Genomic DNA, 14108 nt, shown 5'->3' with positions numbered 1-14108 from the left:
GTTCAAAGGTTACTCACAACCCAGGATATTTCAACAACTCCACATTATAACCGCATTAACACATATTAATACAAAAATGTATTACACACCAGGGACAATTAAACTGGCCCGTATTTCAGGATATATTGTACTCTGATAACAGAACACAAATTAACATATAAATTTAACAGGGTGCTACACAACTTACAAATGTGGTAAACAATTAGCAGATGGAACAACAAAAGGACAACAAAAAGCATAAGTGCAATAAAACTGGTCTCACATATACCAGAACTGATCGGTCAGGTGCTGAAGGAAGAGATGTGTTTTTAAGAAGATGAGATGTGGGTAATATCAGCCGTTGTCCAGCATTGACCTGCATTTCGAATTTCCACCAGTAACAATAGACCATCTGGGTACTGTGAGAATACTCATTTCAGCACACTATGATTTGAGACATAATAATTATATTTTATAATTCTATTTAGGACTGATAGTATACGAATGGGACACAACAATAGCCTACTAATGCATGAAAGAAGTGACGAATTTTCCTGTGAGCCTTAACAAACTCAAACATTAAAATACAACTTCTGTTTGCATTTAAACATTTCTTCATGTATTATTTTTCATGTAATGTTTAGTGCTTAATTTAATTGATTCATTCAGTTACGCATCATGCATTTAATTTAATTCTGTGTAGTTCAACTAAACTCTATCGCCTTGTGGTGGGTTGTGGGTAATAGCAGCCGTTCAGTGAAGATCTTGATGTGTAAACTCCAGAGGGAAAAACACAACTGTATCTCTTCATCTGTCTGTTCAAAATTCATAAATGCAAATATATGATATTATATAAATATTTACATTTATTGATTAGAATTCAAAACACATTCATTTAATTATTATATAGTTTGAAAATTAATATTTATGAATTAATATTAAACAAAGCATATAAATACATTTACCATACTTGAATGAAAACAAACTGTAATATATAAAGTATTTTAAATGAATGAAGTATGTATATTATCTTTTGATCCTATTGTAAATCTATATAAATCATTTAAATTCAGTTGATTCTGTGTTGATAAAGTCAATAGCTGCCTTCTCAAACTTTCACATCAGCCGTGTTTATTTCTGACTTCAACAACAGCCGTATAACTTCAGTGTCACTGTCAAGACTGTTGAGGAAAACAGAATTGATCTTGAAGGATCTGAGGAAAGCTAAACAAAATTGCAGAAGCATGTAAACTAAACCGGTCAAAAGTTTTGCGACTCTTACTAATTTATGCGTTCATATGTTTAACACATTTTAGAATAATAATAAACCCATGAAATAAAACAGAGGAAACTAGAAGAATGTTGTTACTGAACATTACATATTTGATCATGTTCAGTGTACTTTTGCCTAGAATTTTCAGAAATGTTTTCTTGTCACTTTATCAGCAGCCTCTTAAGGTCTCATCCTGTGATGCTTTTTAAACAATATTAAAGGAGTTCACATCTATTCAGTGCTCTTATTGGCTGTTCTTCCTAAATATTTAAATCAAAGTCATCCATTTCAAAAACATATATATTAAATAAAATATTAGTTTTGTCATGAAAAAACATGTATGTTTGTAAAAATTATACTCGTCTACTACACTGATTTCAGACATGTATAGACACTTTCAGATCAAATGTTTTTTTTTGATAATGAGAAACATTTCACATAAGTGTCCCAAAACGTTTGAGCGATTATTAATGTGATTGTATCCAAGAAAAGGTGGATGTTGTGTATCTGGTATACAAGAACTATTCAAAGCAGTGTTCACTAGAGGGCGATGTTACATAACGTTAGGGGTTAGAACGTCTCTGGTTACTTGGCTGTAACCCTGTTCCCTGAAAAAGCGGAGAACGAGATGCTGCATTTCAACGCTACGGGGGAACAGTCTTTGTTCGACCGGTTGTGAAGCACGTGTGTCAAACACGGCAAAAATTATTTGGCTTTAAATAACCTCGGCAGGTGACGTGGCTAATTACACCCGCACCTGCCGGTTGTAAATAAGCGTGAATGCGGACGCGTCATCAGGTTCCAACTTTGTCTGAAAGGACGTCCGGGCACACCTACAGTGCGGCATTGAGGCGCAGCATCTCGTTCCCGCTTTTTCAGGGAACAGGGTTACAGCCAAGTAACCTGAGACGTTCCCTATCAAAAGCTACACTCGATGCTGCGTTTCAAGCGCTACGGGAATGAGAATACCAACGCCGCCGCACTGGAAGTGTCTGGACCCCCCAAGGTTGTGTGACGTGTGTGCACAATCCGAGAGGAGGCGTCAGATTCGACACTGGGATGTAGACTCCAGGACACGTGAGCTGGGAGTGGTATGGACATCCAGACTATAAAATCTAACAATGTGTGCGGAGAGGACCAGAGGACCCGCCCCATCACACACTTGCTGCAAGGGGACACCTCTTGCTAAGGCCATAGATGATGAAACCCCCCTTGTGGAATGAGCTCTGACTCCTAGAGGTGAAGCTTGACCGCGCGCCTCATAGGCCAGAGCAATAGCATCCCTCACCCAATGTGATATTGTTTGCTTGGTTGCAGCCGCCCCTTTGTTGCGGCCCCCATAGCATTTGAAAAGTTGCTCTGATTTACGCCACTGGCCAGTGCGGTGGACGCAAGTCTGAAGAGCACGTACTGGACAGCGTAGGTGTAATCGTTCCTGCTCCGACGTCGTGAACGGCGGAGGGCAAGAGGCCTCAAGAATAACCGGATGCACAGTGGAGAATGGAACTTAAGGCAAATAACTCGGGTGAGGATGCAGAATAGCTTTGACCAGCCCAGGGGCAAAATTTAAACAGGACGGCGAGGTCGAGAGTGCCTGCAAATCTCCGATTATCTTAAGAGAGGTGATTGCCATTAGAAAACCATTTTAAAGGTCAGAAGCCTGACAGAGTAAACAAAGGTGAGTATAGACTGCAAAAATGTATTAATAATTTATTAACCTTTACTGGAAATATGGAGCCCTAGTGTTCTTACAATACTTTTGGGAAATACACTCCTGGTATTTATAATGAAGTATAAAAATGAAAAGTATGTATATAATGTGATCGACTGAATCTTTGTTTTATTTTCAGGTCCTTGTGTTAAACATCTTTAACTGGATACACAAACTGAATCTTTAATGCAATGATTCATTTTATTCAGTGATTTCTATTATTGTTCTTCTCTATTATTGATGGTGTGAATGACGTGGTGTTCACATCACTGCTGAATGTCATCATTCCAATCTCACTATAGTCTGTCTCATTGTATTTGTGTTGTGTAGTTGTGTGTCAAAGCCTGAGATAAAGTGTGTAGAACAACAATAGTGTGTCAATATATTTAGTTCTTTTAATAGCATCACATCTTAAACATGTAAGATCCTTTTAAAACTCTGATGAGAGATTTCTATTTCCTCAGTTTTATTTACACTTGTTTATTTTCTATAAACTGTTCATATCTGTGCATTGTGTATAAAAGTGACACATCATCAGGTGTTGTGTGTCTTCTGTGGTAAAGTGTGTCAGATGTGTGCTGCACTGCTGCATCTTCAGCTCCTGCTTACAGTCTTCTGAGCTTTTCTTCAACATATTAAAGTCTTGATCAATACGGCTCAGATCAGTCAAGAATTATTCACTTTATATCTTTATGAAACACACGTGTTGTTTGCATTATTGTCCTTAGATCGGACTATGTGTAAATACCATCGTATGGTTTAAGCCATGAGAGACATTAACTTATTTAAATTGCGTATGATTTATAGCAGACAATACGGTTCCTGTATATTAAGTATACTTGAAAACTTGCATATTGTGTATACATGTTAACAGGGGTGCCGCCAGAAATTCTGGGCCCTATGAGAACCAAAATTTCTGGGCCCCCTACAAATAGGAAAATAAAAAGGGGGTCTTCTCTTCTGGGCCCTAAATCTGCCTGGGCCCTTAAAATCGTACTAACCTTTCACCCCTTTACGGCGCCCATGCATGTTAATGCATAGAATGTTAAGTGTTTGGAAAATTAATTATTTTTATTCTGTTTAGTAAAATGTTATCAACCTAATTGGAATTTATTATGAACCCGAGATGAACTTTTGTTCCTGAAACAAAGAATACTTTGATAACTTTAATCAGCTACGATAATCTGTTGGAAAGCTTCTCAAATCACATGTGCAATGGAATGGAAAGTTACAAACTGCAAACCAGTGAAAATTGTAACAAGTTTATTGAAGACTCAAAGTAAAGCCATTTTTAGATGATTCTTGTCTGTGGTTGACTGTGCACTTTTCGAGTTCGAGGCGAGATTGATGTGTGGAGACCAGAAGTAACTTGACAGCATGTCATTCTGAGAGCAAAGATCCCAGATCGTACTTATACTATTTCATTACATTTAGTCATTCAGCAGACGCTTTTATCTGAAGCTACTGTAACCCCCCTACACAATTCCTCTTTTACTTTTAGGAGTTATCATGTGTATGGGAAATGAATTGGAGAGAGGTTACTAGAATTTAAAATCAGGATGTATTCACAGCAACTAAACTTTGAGCATGCGACTCTGGCTAGAGTGTAGAGAGGCCTGGTTAGCTTAAATATAGCTATACTGTGTTTGTTTTGTTTTTTTTCCACTGTGAGCATAAAACTCCCATGCACAATACTTAGCCACTATAACCCTTATTTGCAAACCTGAAATAAAAATCACAACAATCACTTTTCAAACGCACACACTTAAATATCAGAACAAGGTTGAATATGAACAGAAAAATATTTTTATATTTATTTCCAGAACCAGGTGAGTTAACCTTTTAAAATGTCCTCATGTTTCAAAGGAAATAACAATGAACCATACCCCGGGGTTTTTTCTCTACTTTTATGTCTCAGTATTGTGGTACCACAACGTTGGCGCGCTTGTTGGAGCTCAGTTGAAAACGTTCCAAATAATATTGTCTGTACTCACGATTCCTCGGTAACAGAAAGATTATAGTGACCGTCTATTCAACCCGTTCCGTCCAATGGTGAGATACTCAATGTGGAAACCCGTCCTGAAGTTCCGTCTGTCCGTATGCAAACGCGACACCTCCGGCCTGCAGCACGAATCCTGAGCACATTCAGAAACTCGGTGGAAAAGTGGGTTTCTGGCTATATAGTAGCAGTTCGCACTTGGCTATGCATTAGCAGTTCGCACGTGGCTAGTTTCACTTCAGTAGAATCTCTGTGACACACTTAACCAGCCCCAACACAAAGCTCAATCTCCCGTTTTAGTAGGGTCACAAAAAGACAAAAAAACATTTACATTTAAAAAATTAAAACATTCTCATAGAGAACTTAGAACTAACTTTTGCTCGTAACTGTCTCTCAGGTTCTTTTTCGTTGTCACTCTCGTTTTTAGTCCCGCTCTATTTTTTAGTCCCGCCCCCTAAACAACCCGATTGATTTCCCAACTGCTCTCCAGATGGCACTGATTGGATAACAAACAGAACTGACACCCAGCCACCCATTACAAAATAAAAGGGTTCAAAGGTTACTCACAACCCAGGATATTTCAACAACTCCACATTATAACCGCATTAACACATATTAATACAAAAATGTATTACACACCAGGGACAATTAAACTGTCCCGTATTTCAGGATATATTGTACTCTGATAACAGAACACAAAATAACATATAAATTTAACAGGGTGCTACACAACTTACAAATGTGGTAAACAATTAGCAGATGGAACAACAAAAGGACAACAAAAAGCATAAGTGCAATAAAACTGGTCTCACATATACCAGAACTGATCGGTCAGGTGCTGACGGAAGAGATGTGTTTTTAAGAAGATGAGATGTGGGTAATATCAGCCGTTGTCCAGCATTGACCTGCATTTCGAATTACCACCAGTAACAATAGACCATCTGGGTACTGTGAGAATACTCATTTCAGCACACTATGATTTGAGACATAATAATTATATTTTATAATTCTATTTAGGACTGATAGTATACGAATGGGACACAACAATAGCCTACTAATGCATGAAAGAAGTGACGAATTTTCCTGTGAGCCTTAACAAACTCAAACATTAAAATACAACTTCTGTTTGCATTTAAACATTTCTTCATGTATTATTTTTCATGTAATGTTTAGTGTTTAATTTAATTTATTCATTCAGTTACGCATCATGCATTTAATTTAATTCTGTGTAGTTCAACTAAACTCTATCGCCTTGTGGTGGGTTGTGGGTAATAGCAGCCGTTCAGTGAAGATCTTGATGTGTAAACTCCAGAGGGAAAAACACAACTGTATCTCTTCATCTGTCTGTTCAAAATTCATAAATGCAAATATATGATATTATATAAATATTTACATTTATTGATTAGAATTCAAAACACATTCATTTAATTATTATATAGTTTGAAAATTAATATTTATGAATTAATATTAAACAAAGCATATAAATACATTTACCATACTTGAATGAAAACAAACTGTAATATATAAAGTATTTTAAATGAATGAAGTATGTATATTATCTTTTGATCCTATTGTAAATCTATATAAATCATTTAAATTCAGTTGATTCTGTGTTGATAAAGTCAATAGCTGCCTTCTCAAACTTTCACATCAGCCGTGTTTATTTCTGACTTCAACAACAGCCGTATAACTTCAGTGTCACTGTCAAGACTGTTGAGGAAAACAGAATTGATCTTGAAGGATCTGAGGAAAGCTAAACAAAATTGCAGAAGCATGTAAACTAAACCGGTCAAAAGTTTTGCGACTCTTACTAATTTATGCGTTCATATGTTTAACACATTTTAGAATAATAATAAACCCATGAAATAAAACAGAGGAAACTAGAAGAATGTTGTTACTGAACATTACATATTTGATCATCTTCAGTGTACTTTTGCCTAGAATTTTCAGAAATGTTTTCTTGTCACTTTATCAGCAGCCTCTGAAGGTCTCATCCTGTGATGCTTTTTAAACAATATTAAAGGAGTTCACATCTATTCAGTGCTCTTATTGGCTGTTCTTCCTAAATATTTAAATCAAAGTCATCCATTTCAAAAACATATATATTAAATAAAATATTAGTTTTGTCATGAAAAAACATGTATGTTTGTAAAAATTATACTCGTCTACTACACTGATTTCAGACATGTATAGACACTTTCAGATCAAATGTTTTTTTTTGATAATGAGAAACATTTCACATAAGTGTCCCAAAACGTTTGAGCGATTATTAATGTGATTGTATCCAAGAAAAGGTGGATGTTGTGTATCTGGTATACAAGAACTATTCAAAGCAGTGTTCACTAGAGGGCGATGTTACATAACGTTAGGGGTTAGAACATCTCTGGTTACTTGGCTGTAACCCTGTTCCCTGAGAAAGCGGGAACAAGATGCTGCGTTTCAAATGCTACGGGAGAACAGTCTTTGTTCGACCGGTTGTGAAGCACGTGTGTCAAACACGGCAAAAATTATTTGGCTTTAAATAACCTCGGCAGGTGACGTGGCTAATTACACCTGCACCTGCCGGTTGTAAATAAGCGTGAATGCGGACGCGTCATCAGGTTCCAACTTTGTCTGAAAGGACGTCCGGGCACACCAACAGTGCGGCATTGAGGCGCAGGATCTCGTTCCCGCTTTTTCAGGGAACAGGGTTACAGCCAAATAACCCGAGACGATCCCTATCAAAAGCTACACTCGATGCTGCGTTTCAAGCGCTACGGGAATGAGAATACCAACGCCGCCGCACTGGAAGTGTCTGGCCCCACCAAGGTTGTGTGACGTGTGTGCACAATCCGAGAGGAGGCGTCAGATTCGACACTGGGATGTAGACTCCAGGACACGTGAGCCGGGAGTGGCATGGTGCGACAGATGCCACAGATGCCTCTCCGCAGTAACCAAAGCAGTCATAGAGCGGCCGATGGCACGGGCCGTTTGCTTGGTTGCACGCAGAGAGAAATCTGTGGCGCAGCGTATTGTGTATAATTCTGATCATATTCTGTGTACTATGGGGCTTTTTATTTACCCCGATTATAAAGAAGTATTCATAGGAATGTTTGTAACAAAGACGTGTTAGTAGATCAGAAATCACATTAACTTAGAGATGAGTATTGGAACGATAAGATTGTTTGAATGATATAATCAATACATTTATGCATGATTCTTGATTTTATGAACTATTTTAATCATTTTCAGTAATACAAAATCCAGGGATGGTGTGAAGGCCAGACCCAAATAAATTATAGCACAGCTCATTTTTGAAAAGCCAGATGGCACAACTTATTTTTTAAAAAATTAAGTCAAGGTTGAGATTCCACTATTAGACATGAAACCTTGTTGCCTAAAGATAATGGTGGCAGACAAGGACAGTTAGGATGATAAAAAATAAAGTTGATAACGGGTAATTACCTGATTGGTTCACCTTTGAAAAGTTTCACTATAAGTAGAGGCTGGAAAACACCAAGTTTTCAGATGTTTTGGGGACTTGGAACATCTCACTTTGTTTGACTTGTACAAATAAAGTTGAAACTTTGACACCTGGACCTTCCTTGTCTGAGCAATTTTTTTGAGCTTGAAGATCAACATTTTCCACAACATATTTTTGGCGCCCAACGTGGGGCTGGGCAGAGGCTGAAGGCATCGGACGACACCCGGGGGCGAATTATCCGGCTGACTGCACAGATCAGGTGAGCATACTTTTGCTTAAAGTGTAAATTTTTATATCTGTGTGGTCTGCCGGAGGTGAGTTCTGGGTAGAGTTGATGTCTATAAAAAGCTTCTCCAGTCTAAGAACTAATTGACACTAATATTGCAGGAGGGCCCCAGGTCTCAAAGTAAAGAATGAACGAAGGCGAATGAATGATGTCTAGACATAATGTAAATAAGTGTTACCTGTTTCGAGAAGGTAACGGCCTTTAGTGAGTGGGCCATGTAAATAAGTGTTACCTGTTTTGAGAAGGTAACGGCCTTTAGTGAGTGGGCCATGTAAATAAGTGTTACCTGTTTTGAGAAGGTAACGGCCTTTAGTGAGTGGGCCATGTAAATAAGTGTTACCTGTTTTGAGAAGGAAACGGCCTTTAGTGAGTGGGCCATGTAAATAAGTGTTACCTGTTTTGAGAAGGTAACGGCCTTTAGTGAGTGGGCCATGTAAATAAGTGTTACCTGTTTTGAGAAGGTAACGGCCTTTAGTGAGTGGGCCATGTAAATAAGTGTTACCTGTTTTGAGAAGGTAACGGCCTTTAGTGAGTGGGCCATGTAAATAAGTGTTACCTGTTTTGAGAAGGTAACGGCCTTTAGTGAGTGGGCCATGTAAATAAGTGTTACCTGTTTTGAGAAGGTAACGGCCTTTAGTGAGTGGGCCATGTAAATAAGTCTTACCCGTTTTGAGAGGGTATTTGCCTGCTTGGAGAAGGCATGTATTTATTGTGAATTTACTGCAAAGAAGAGAACCACGTGGGGATGTAGAATAGTTCTGTTTGTCTGTGTCAGTGTCAGTGTCTAAAGAAATGGAGAGAGTAGGAAGGAGGGGCTGCTGGCCACAGTCCCAGAATGAGCGGTGACTATGTGTGTGTGAGAAAGCATGTGTAAAGGAGCAAGGGAGAGAATAGATAACTATAAAACTATAATAAGTAAAGCTTTTTATTTTAAAAGGAATGAGTTTAAGATATAAATAAGAGTTATGAATGTATTTTGGTAATAATTTGATTATAGATAATATGATACTTTGAAAAAATAAGAAAATGTCATTGTATGCTGATATATTGTGACCAAAGTAAAAAAGAATACGAGGTGTATAGGAGACGATCGGGGCATTGCCTTGTGAGAGCTCATATAGGACAAACACCCAGATAAAAGAAGGTGATATATTAGGGATGATCACGGCTGAAAGGCTGTGTGAGAACCAACATAGGAAAATCACCCATGGTCACAATATGATGCATGTACTGCATTTTTTCTAAGCATATGGAATAATAAAAGATACGATAGTAACAAAAGTTATAAAAGCAGAAATACTTTGAGTCTAGATCTGAAAGTATCTGATTTATTAGTCTCAACCAAATACATTTTTAGTTGAGCTGTAAGAGTATTCCCCCTGGGAAAAATTGAGTCTTATAATTTCTAGCATCAAGTTTTATAAAACTACCCTTCCCCAACAGCTACTGTGTTTTATTTTTATTTTATTGCAGCATATTGGAGGATTTACATTGAGGTTTTTGATAATTACTCTTCTTATTGATTATTATAGAATGGTATGAAACTCTCATTGCCCATATTGATCAATGATCTTAAATTAATGGTTAAATTTCATGTCTTAAACTTTTTCCCCATTGGTGATTTTTGCTTTATGTTGTTTTTATTTCAGTACACTGCATTACAGTTGCATGGCTGAAGAGGGGCCAGGCCTTGATTATGAAAGAAGAGAGGCCTTTCATACTAAGATACTGACCCTAAGAAAAGTACTTTTTGAAACTAAGGGAATTGGAAATCATTTTTGGGAAGAAGATACATACATTGATGCCCAGGGGATAGAACAAATTCTGTTAGAAGAAAGAAAAGACTGGTACCTGAGTCAACTGACAGAGATTCGAAATCTAGAAATTGCCCAATCGGAGTGGCCTTACATAAATTGGGAAGAGAATGTTAAAAATTGTTGTAAAGTAAATGTATTGAATCACTACCTGAATGAAGTCTGTGCTTACCAGCATAACAGATCTAATTGTCCCTCAGGTCTGACTGCGAGAACTTTATTGGTTCAAAGGATCCCTATTGGTAGGCTCACAGGGGCTTACTTTGAGATAGGAGAGCTGCAGGGGTTTTCCTTAGGGCGAGGACAAACTGGGCGGCTTATTGGTTTCCCCGAGGTGAGAGTCTATGCAGAAACTCGATATGTAAATTGGACAAGCAAGATACTGTGTTCTTGGAATGAAATTGGAGAAGTGGTTCCTCAACAGTTTGTGGCAGTAACTTTGAAAAAATTGGTGATGGAAATAGCCCCAGAGAACCCTAGGTCTTGGTTCGCACCTTAATGCTTAAATAAACAAATGAAAAACATTTAAAATCTCTGTATTTTCACTTTATAATAATACATTTAAGAATAATACTGATTTGTGCATTGTTTTAAGTATGTCATCCACCCCTGTGGATTTGTTGGGGTCCAGATACCCGGTATGCAAAAATTCAATAGAAAGAATATCTAAAAAAATGGGCCGCAAGAACCAAAAACTTGAGAACAATATGGCCAGAAAATGGTACCTTTGATGTAACAGTGTGTGAGGAAATGGAGGGATTAATTAAAAATTATAAACCAAAAGACAGTAGCAAAAAACGAGAAGAAAAGAGAAAATTAGAACAGGAAGTACTCAACCTGTTCAGAAACGAAGGAGTTAATTTCCTGAAAAATATGAGAAAAATAAGAGAAGTGTTAAAAAAGGATGATGAGAAGAATGAAGAAAACTTTGAGAAAATGACTCAGCCACCTCCCTATGAACCTCCCAGCCAAAAGTTAGAAAAGATACAAACATCAACCCAAATGCCAATGGTAGCAATATCAGGAGATGTCAAAATAGAAGGGCAGGTAGAAATAGGTACAGAATCACCTGATAGAAGGGAAGCAGAAAAGAGAAAAAGTGACAGGGCTAGTCAACAATCCCCAGTTTATAGAGACCCAGAAGATGAGGAAGGCAGAGGTGCATGCAGTCCCGATCCTTATAGAGAACTGGCAGAGGCACTGAAAAACATGACAAAGAGACGTGAGGAGACCTACGAAAGTATGACAGAAGATCTAATGCAAATACATACAGATTTTGCACATGCTTTAAGTCAAGTTTCAGGCAACACCTCAGAAGAAGAAGATGAGGAAGAAGACGATGCCGTAAAAGCCAGTAGCCAAGAAAGGACACGCCAGCCAGCGAGCAACCAAAGAGTCCATTCGAGAGCGGCCACAAGAAGTCTGCCAAAAGGGGAGCGAAAGCTGGTCACAGGCAGTCTCTATCTCCAGGATGCAGACCTCGAACCGTGGCCACTGCCCTGGACCCGAACTCCAGAAGGGAGACTGAGAAGATCTGCAAGTACCACCCTCCTTCCTGAAGCCACAATACCGAAGTCACGCGGCACCAAAGAAGGGAAGCAGTTCCCCATACTGATAAAAGGGGCTCAAGCACAATACGTGCCATGGGCATCTCAAGACCTGGATGGACTGGTTGCACGTCTACCAAACCTAGATGAAGGGGCAGGCAAGTGGATAAGAATGCTGGAGGAGGAGACAACAGGGAAGCTATTGGCATTGGGGGATATCAAAGCACTCCTTGCCAAATGCGTGGGAAGTTCCAAGCTGAATGAACTTTTAAGAGCAGCACACATCCGAGCGATTGACATCCCAGATCTTGATGGACACCCATTCGACAGATATAGAAGGGATATATGGCAGGGGTTACGAGACGAATTTCCCAATCGCATCGATCCCAGAGCACTCAAGGGAGAACAGATGGGAGAAGAAGAGAACCCTGCCACATACATACAGAAACAACTGAGGAAGTGGAAGCAAGAACTTGAAAGAGATCCTGAAGAAGACTTATTGATGACGACATTGTTCAGGAATGCTGTTGTTGATGCAATGCCTCCGCTAGTTAAGACCAAGCTGGAAGATGTAGTGGGTCTGAACTCCAAGTCACATAAAGAGTTCTGTGATCATGTGACCCATGCAGTCAGACAGTATAGAAGTAATGAACTAAAGCTGAGGAACCAAGAAAAAGAACTTCAAAGAAAACTGGTACAGCTGCAGCTCGAAGAACTGGCAAGAAAGAAAAAGACTCAAGCCATGGTAAAAGACAAAGATGAAGAAAAAGATCATGCAGCAATGATGGCTCCAGTAAATGTCCCAGTTCCTATGACACAGCAACCGGGTGCAGTCACTGTGCAACAGACACCTGGAAGTGGACCTCAGCAGCCAGCACCTATCGTCATCTATGTGAAGCCTGAACAACAAAATAGATTTGGCCCAAGACCTGGGCAGGGAGAGCAAGGAAGACAGAATAGAGGAAGGAACTCATGCTGGGGATGTGGTCAACAGGGGCACAACAGAAGAGACTGTCCTACCAACCCTTGGAATACAAACCAGCAACAGAGTTCCCAATGGCAAGCAGGCCAACCACAACGACCTCCATGGCAAGGTCAGAGGCAGCAGCGACCCCCATGGCAGGAAGGGCAACAGCAACCCCAATGGCAAGAGCAGAATCAACAGGGACCCCGCTGGCAGGACCAACAAAATCAACCAGAACAAGGACAACAGCAACAGGGACCAGTCAACCCATGGCGTGGTCCAGATATCGGATACTAGGGCTGCCAAGAAGATCCTACGGGGAGGGGTCAGCACCCACTGATAACGGAAGATGCTGACACAGAACCGATGCTGCAGGTCAATATTGAAGGCAAGAACACACCAATGATGATAGACACTGGAGCAACTTATACCTGTATAAGTTCAAGTCATGCCTCACACCTCCCCATGTCTGGCAAGTTTACAAAGACAGTAGGATTTTCCGGGCAAACGCAGCTAATTCCAATAACGGCTCCAGTGCGTCTGAGGACAAAGGACAAAGAAGTAACTCTGCCTATTCTAGTATCAGAACAGACCCCTGTTAATCTGCTAGGGAGGGACGCCCTATGTAAACTAAAGCTACAAATATCATGTTCCCCTGAAGGTATTTACATAAGCAGCAAGGGAGTTAGGCAAATGGTAGTCACAGCCCCCCAGGCCAATGCCTACTGGATAGGAGATTTAGAGGAAGAGGTAGGAAAGACAGTGCAAAAATGGGAAAAGTTTGTTAAAGAACAACTAAACGATCCTAAGCTACCTGAATTAGAATTCCACTGTACCATGATATATGACCCACTGAGAAGAGTAGACATAGAGAAAAAGTGGTTGCAAGAAACAAAAGACAAGAAAGTTCCCCTCATTTCACAGCACATAATTGTAGGACCACAAGGAGCGGCATTACAAGTTGACAGGAATGATTTTATTAAAGAATGGTTCCAGATCCCAAATTCAGTCCCCCATATAACATTATATTTAGAGCAGGGAAGTGAGAACAAAGAAATAGGCCCAATGATGA

The sequence above is a fragment of the Triplophysa dalaica genome, chromosome 1 (assembly GCF_015846415.1).
Source record: "Triplophysa dalaica isolate WHDGS20190420 chromosome 1, ASM1584641v1, whole genome shotgun sequence".
Classification (NCBI taxonomy): Eukaryota; Metazoa; Chordata; class Actinopteri; order Cypriniformes; family Nemacheilidae; genus Triplophysa; species Triplophysa dalaica.
Note: the sequence above shows the minus strand (reverse complement) of the source record.